Here is an 8,036-nt window from a genome sequence, read left to right as displayed (position 1 = left end):
CTCATTTGTCATTTGCATGTGGTATTTTCCAAGTATCATGCTCTGCAACTATGTCAAGATCGATAGAGGGGATATCATGACTCTGTGAATAGTTTGAGGTTTCATGGCAGATACCACAATGGCACTGAACCCCCACACTCCGTCGTTGCCTGGCGAGCACAATAGTAAATTGGTAACTGTTCTCTACCCATACTCTATATTTGGTTTCATTCTTTCACTTTTCATGATGATTGTTGAGGTTACCATTTGCAGGTGCTGCTTCGGTTGCTGCCTCGCTCCTTTTAGCCGGACCACAAGGTGTGAGGAACATCTTCCCTCCGTGGTAAGGTTTCAATCTCATAATTTGGAAACCTAGTTATTTCTTTGCGTAGTCTTGTAGAGGTATATTAACTATCGCCTGATATTAGAGGCCTTTGGCTCTACCTCACATGGAGCGGCTCTGTTAGGGTCCCACCCTAACCCCCTTATTTATGTCATGGGATCACGTCATAGTCAAGAGTCAATAAAGCCCATATTAATAATTGTAAGTGGTTAACCCGCAATTAATGACGGGACCACAGTTAGTTGTAACTGGGCCGTAGTATTAGATAGATGGTATTAATAAAACCCATGGTATTGGCCCGTGGTATTACATGTATGAGTCATATATAAAGGATAGAGACTCCCTGCAAGGAGCATTGTGTCTTATCTTGTAGTCGAGCTCTGCTCTATTGGAGGTTGCCCCCTCGAAGAGGCAAGTGAACATTACTCTCTGAATAATAAAATCATTGCTATTCTGTGTTCTGGGTATCTTTTCTTCGCATATTCTGTATTTGGGTATCATTTTGCAGGTTAAGAGCATAACAAGTCGTATCAGAGCACTTTCCAGGGCTGGTGGGATCTCCAATTCTTGGCAAAAAGATTTTTGGCTAGAGACGTGTTCCGGCGTCTTTAAACCACGGGATCTGTCGTTAAGCGCATAAACCTATGGATTTGGGGAGGCATGCACGCAGGAAATACAAGAGGTGGTCACGTCTGTTGGACTCCCTTGTAACCCTTGTGGGTACCCCTTCGAGTAGTAGCGCATTCGACAGAACCGCGCACGGACTGTCTTCCATGTACCCTCTGGGTATATCGGAAGCCCCCTAGGCTCCCTTGAAACCTCGCCATAGATAAACTGTCAGCCGTCTTGTGGCTACAGTACACTGAGAAAAGCACTCAGAGAGATTACTCGCCCGTACGATAGGGAAGTCGGGTTGTACGGCTAAGGGTACGGTCGATCCTCCTTAGTTAGAGCCCTGAAACATTGGGCCGAGTACTACTGCCAGACCCTTATGTATATTGCGATCTGTAGCACCTGACACTCCTCACGACCATAGTTTCCTTTTCTATCGGGGGATCACACATCATCTATTCCCGATCCACGGGTGCAGCGGCAGCAGACATCAAATCCATCAGATCCGTCGCAGCAGTTGTTCCGCCATTCAGATCTCTTAGACCCACCAGATCGGAGTTGTTGTGAAGGGTTCCTATACCGGGGTATACTTTTCACAGGACTTTTGGCAGCATTGACATTTTGAGGATTTGGCGACTGCAGTATTGATCAAGAAGGAGTAAAACTCCGTTAGGAGTTTTCAAAAAAAAAAAAAAAAGAGAAGGAGATCTCCCAGGGCGCTTGTTGGTGATCTAGCCCATCAGAATCAGGACGATGAGCTGGGCAAGGTGGTACCATTCAATTTATTAGTCAAATTTTTTCGGCGGTCCCAATTTTTCATCAGGTTGGTGTATGGTAGAGACTAGAGCTCAAGCGATGGCAAATGAAAGGATAGAAAAACTGGAAGACTCCATGCAATCCCTCCAAAATGAGTTTCGAGGACTAAGTCTCCAGATACAGCAATTTCTTCCGAAGGGCAAGGAGCCAGCCCACGAGGAGGAGTATAATAGAAATGAATACAATGAGGGTGAGTCTAGCCACTCTCCTCACGTCTGGCACACCCATCCACCACCCAGTCATCGACCTCCCAAGTTGGATATGCATAAATTTGACGGTTCTCACCCGTCCACATGGCTAGCACAAGTGGAGCAGTATTTCAAATTGAATCATATCCCAGATGATGCGAATAAGCTTATGTTGGGGAGCATGTACTTGGACAATGAACGGTGGCAATGGTGGGAATGGCATCAGCGTTGCAATGGACCTTTTAAGAATTGGACCCAATTTGCCAAAGCTCTTCGAGATCGCTTTGAATAGGAAGACACTTTTTTGGGTCGTCTCACTAAGCTCTGACATACTGGCACAGTGGATGAATATATTACCGCTTTTGAAGCCTTAGCCTTCCACACTAGGGGTCTCACAGATGAGTTCTACACGGAATGTTTTATCAGTGGTCTTAAAGAAGCCATCAAAGCTCAAGTTCTACTTCACCACCCTCCCACGTGGACAGACGCTTGCCAGGTAGCTCGTAAGGTGGAACGTGCATTAGCAGCCCAATACAGTCGCCCAAGTTTCCCCGCTAAAGGTCGTCCCCCACAGGCTCACAACACGACTCAAACACTTAAGGTCCAAAAGGTGTCACCTGCGGAAATGGCCGAAAGAAGGAAGCAAGGACTATGTTACTACTGTGATGAAAAATACTCCCCAGGTCATCAATGCAAGGAGCCCAAATTTTTCAAATAGATGCCACTGACTACAGCTCAACAGAGGAAGATCCACCACTTGAGGAACATGAGGCGCTAGAAGAAGACAACGCAAAGGAAAATGTCTCTGACGAACCAGTTATTTCACTGCATGTGTTGGCAGGGATTTCTTCCCCTCAAACTCTCAAAATCCAGGGTTTTCTTAAACATCGCCCAGTAGTAGTCTTGATTGATAGTGGAAGTACCCATAATTTCATCCATCAAAAAATCACAGAAGCAGCGCATTGTTTGGTACGAGCAGTTTCTAACTTCCAAGTCCAAATTGCGGATGGGGGCACAATGAAATGTGAAGGCCGTCGTGAAAATGTCAAACTTAAAATGGGGGATTATCAGTTGAAAACCCACATGTTTTCCATACACATGGGGGGTTGCGACATTGTCCTCGGCGCTAAATGGCCCCGCACTCTTGGGCTAATCACTATGGATTTCCAGGAGTTATATATGAGTTTTAAGCAGAACAACTCCACACATACTCTCCGTGGACTCCAGGCGGGAGCTCCCTCTATCATCAGCTCGCATAGGATGGAAAAATTGTTAAAAAAGGGCCATCATGGAGTGGTAGCTCAATTTAATGCCATCCAGGTAGTCGAAACCATGTCTCTGCCAATTCATCCTGAGATGCAACAGATTTTAAATAACCATCGGACAGTCTTTGACAAGCCTCATGAGCTTCCACCCTCGCGAGGGGAACATGATCATAGCATCACCTTGGTTCCAGGGGCCCAACCCCCAAATGTGCGGCCATACCGATATCCGTTCACCCAAAAGAATGAAATAGAAAAAATCATCAAGGAACTGTTGGAAGTAGGTGTCATTCGTCCCAGCATTAGTCCTTATTCATCCCCAGTGGTCATGGTGCTCAAGAAAGATGGGGAGTGGAAAATGTGTCCCGACTTCAGGGCCCTCAATAAGTTGACAGTCAAAGATAAATTTCCCATCCCGGTGGTTGATGATTTGCTGGAAGAACTTAATGGGGCTCAATTCTTCACTAAGTTGGATCTTCACTTAGGCTACCACCAAATTTGCATGAAGGAAGTCGACATTCCCAAGATGGCTTTTAGAACTCATGAAGGCCATTATGAGTTCCTAGTCATGCCATTTGGTCTCTGTAATGCCCCCTCTACTTTTCAGAGCCTTATGAATCACATTCTCAAACCATATCTCAGAAAATTTGTCCTTGTCTTCTTCGATGACATCCTCATCTATAGTGGCACTTGGGCTGCACATCTTCAGCATGTAGATCTACTCTTGCAACTACTCCGCCAGCATAAATTATTTGTCAAGATGTCCAAGTGTTCGTTTGGCATGGAAGAAGTTGAGTATTTGGGCCACATTGTGGGGCGTGAAGGTGTCAAGGTGGACCCCAAAAAGATCCAGACAATGCAAGAATGGCCTCAACCTAAGACCTTGAAGAGCTTGAGAGTATTTTTGGGTCTCACAGGCTATTATCGTAAATTTGTCCGCAACTATGGCCGCATAGCGAAGCCCCTCACTCAACTCCTAAAGAAAAATTCCTTCTTCTGGAACGAGGAAGCACAACAGGCATTTACCGCTCTCAAAAACGCCATGTGTTCCACTCCAGTCCTAGCACTACCTGACTTCACCAAATCCTTTGTCATCGAATGTGATGCTTCGGGTACAGGTATTGGGGCGGTCTTAATGCAGGAAGGGCGACCATTGTCCTTCACAAGACAACAACTCAGTGGGAGGAATCTGGGCCAATCTACCTATGAGAAGGAAATGATGGCCATCTTACATGCAGTAGAGACCTGGCGACCTTACTTATTGGGGCGACGTTTCCAAATCCGCACAGATCATCACAGTCTTAAATATTTTTTGGAGCAATGCCTATCCTCCCCACAACAAAATAAATGGTTAGCCAAAATGCTGGGATATGATTATGAGATCATTTACAAGAAAGGGAAAGACAATAGTGTAGCAGATGCATTATCTCGCCAATTTGAGGAGGAAAGTACTCTGCTCGCAATTTCCCTCCCCATTCCAGACTGGATTGGAGAGGCTTGCAGGGAATGGTTTTCACTACCCGGGCTCTCCCAACTCATTTCTCAATTGCAGGTAGATCCTAATTCCAACAAGGGCTACTCGTGGCAGAATGATATTCTTCACTACAAGGACAGAGTCGTAATATCACCAACATCCACCCTCAAAAGTCGCATTTTGGCAGAATTGCACTCATCTCCCATTGCAGGACATTCGGGCTTTCAGAAGACGTATGCTCGCACCAGAAGATCATTTTTTTGGACAGGCATGAAAAAGGACATCCTTACTTTCGTAGCAGAATGTGATGTCTGTCAATGTCACAAAGGGGAAACCGTAAACACACCAGGCACATTACAACCGTTGCCCATTCCGGCATCAATTTGGACGGAGGTTTCTATGGATTTCATTACAGGTCTTCCAAAGTCAGGGAACAAGTCAGTCATCATGGTGGTTGTGGACCGACTGTCGAAGTATGCTCATTTCTGCGCCCTACCCCACCTGTTTACACCAACTTTGGTTGCTCAATCTTTCATGGATCAGATCTTCAAATTGCATGGCATGCCCACCTCTATTGTGTCCGACCGCGACCCGATCTTCACCAGTAATTTTTGGCAGGAACTCTTCAAGATACAAGGCACTCAACTCAAACTCAGTACTTCATATCATCCGCAAACAGATGGTCAAACCGAAGCCGTCAACAAATGTCTAGAAACCTACCTTAGGTGTTTCACTTTAGAAAAGCAACACCTTTGGGTACAGTGGTTACCTCTGGCTGAATGGTGGTATAACACCAACTATCATGCCACCACCAAAATGACTCCCTATGAAGCAGTATATGGTCAACATCCGCCTTCCCCTACTTCTTATCTCAAGGGGTGCTCCAAAGTACAAGCAGTGGATCAACTCCTACAACACCGCGCAACCATGCTCGCCCATCTTAGAGAGAATCTTCATCAAGCTCAGAACCGCATGAAGCAACAGGCCGACCAGCATCACTCAGAGCACCAATTTCAAGAAGGGGATCAGGTCTTTTTGAGGCTACAACTATATAAGCAAACATCAATCAAAGAAAAGGGTTGTCAAAAGCTCTCTCTAAAATTCTACGGACCATACCAAGTACTTCAACGTATTGGAGAAGTGGCTTACAAGTTGGCTTTGCCACCTACGGCAAAAATCCATCCAGTTTTCCATGTATCGTGCCTCAAGAAAGTGATTGGGAACAATTGCCGTGTTCAAACCAGTCTACCTGAATTGGACGACGAAGGGTCAATCTGGCTTCAACCCGAACAGGTTCTAGACACACGAGACAAGCACCTGCGCGGCCGCGTGATTAAGGAAGTCCTCGTCAAATGGAAAGACACCTCTCCGGAAGATGCAACTTGGGAACCAGCCACTATTTGTTCAGTAGTTTCCGCAGCTTCAGCCTTGAGGACAAGGCTAGTCTTAAGGGGGAGGGAATGTTAGGGTCCCACCCTAACCGCCTTATTTATGTCATGGGATCACGTCATAGTCAAGAGTCAATAAAGCCCATATTAATAATTGTGAGTGGTTAACCCTCAATTAATGACGGGACCACAGTTAGTTGCAAATGGGCCATAGTATTAGATAGATGGTATTAATAAAACCCACGGTATTGGCCCGTGGTATTACATGTATGAGTCATATATAAAGGATAGAGACTCCCTGCGAGGAGCATTTTGTCTTATTTTGTAGTCGAGATCTGCTCTATTGGAGGTTGCCCCCTCGAAGAGGCAAGTGAACATTACTCTCTGAATAATAAAATCATTGCTATTCTGTGTTCTGCGTATCTTTTCTTCGCATATTCTGTATTTGGGTATCATTTTGCAGGTTAAGAGCATAACAAGCTCTTCTTTAGGTAAGGAGGTAACAGAATACGTTTGGTCATAAATTTAGATTTCCTTGTTTTTGAAATTGGTAATGAATGCCAAGGGTCTAATATGTTGCTTTGTTCTTGCAGGTACCTCCTTCATCCAGCAGTTTTCTTGTGCGTGTCTATGAAAATTCCCCTAACAGCGTACTCATCCTTGGTGCTTTTAGGTTGTTGTCATGAAACCTCAACGGTATTGAGAAAGGGAAAGAATTATTCATTTTGTCTTCTGATGAAAGTTACTTGGGTTTGCTGGGCTTGAGCGAAGTCGGACAATTCCTTTGTCGTATGAGTAGTTTTAGATTTACATATGAGGTTACCTTGAAATACAGTTTGGTTATATAATTTTAAAGTGGATCTGGGTATTCAACCCGACTGCACAATGCATTCACTGTGTATTTAACAATTTGTGACTCGAAGGTTTATATTTGTGCTTGGCTACTTTTCTTGGTTTAATGGAAGTAATAGTTTAAGGTCTTCTTTGAATTCTGTTGTTATGAAGGTTGGTCGGCTCTCGGTCTATCCTCTGGGATTCGACAGAGATTCGGTCATTGACCTTAACTGTTTTGTCGATTATTTATATATGCACTCATAAAATTTGCCTTAACTATTCTGTCAATACTTTATGTATGCCTTCAGAGATTTACCTTAACTGATCTGTTGATAATATATATATATATATATATATATATATATATATATATATATATATATATATATATATATATATATATATATATATATGTATATATATATATAGATATATATATATATATATATATATATATATATATATATATATATATATATATATATATATATATATATATATGTCTATATATATATACACACACACATTCAGAATTTCACCTTAACTGTTTTGTTGATAATTTATGTATGCATTCATAAATTTGTTGATGGTTAACTGGGAGCAATATCGCCCTTTGTATGTCGACTAAATTCTTATGTTGTATTTAATAGTAGTGATAAGGGTTCTGATATTGTATTTATATTGATTTGAATTTTGTTCCCAAATGATTGTTGTTTTTTATAATTTTTACATTTATTTCTTTTGCGGAAATCTCAGAGAGAAAAAGTAGCCTACAAGCATTTGAAAAATGTTCTTTGTATAATTGCTCGAAACAGTAATGTACTAAATATTTTATTATTCTAGGAACAAACAATTCAGTCTTAGAATAAAACTAATAGTATTAACATATTTTCAATCATCTATGGAATAGATTGTATCATTTGTTATCTCAACCACGAGACCATAATCTTAATAAAAGATAAAAGCTACTTCCTACCTTTCTTTTCTATATACATCAAAATATAATTAAAAACTTAACTTAACTATATAAATACTCTCTGTTTTTCCTGGAAGGTCTCACCACCCAGCCATGGACCTGGCAATTACATCAAGCATCCCCCAACGAGCACTTCCTTACCCTGACAGTCACTAAGCATTCAC

At 42.6% G+C, this 8,036-nt stretch overlaps 1 long non-coding RNA gene across 1 annotated transcript; it reads left to right on the top strand.

Annotated features, from left to right (window-relative positions):
• The first annotated feature begins 251 nt into the window (after positions 1–251).
• LOC149138501 (uncharacterized) lies at positions 252–7,042 on the top strand. The gene is made up of 2 exons (XR_016264110.1): positions 252–322; positions 6,656–7,042. It is a non-coding gene; the product is annotated as an uncharacterized LOC149138501 (long non-coding RNA).
• Positions 7,043–8,036: the final 994 nt, after the last annotated feature.

Source organism: Pinus tabuliformis, chromosome X (genome assembly GCF_031772625.1).
Source record: "Pinus tabuliformis cultivar Carrire ecotype Pingquan chromosome X, CPIR1, whole genome shotgun sequence".
NCBI lineage: Eukaryota > Viridiplantae > Streptophyta > Pinopsida > Pinales > Pinaceae > Pinus > Pinus tabuliformis.
Note: the sequence above shows the minus strand (reverse complement) of the source record. Positions and strands in the feature narration are given on the sequence as shown.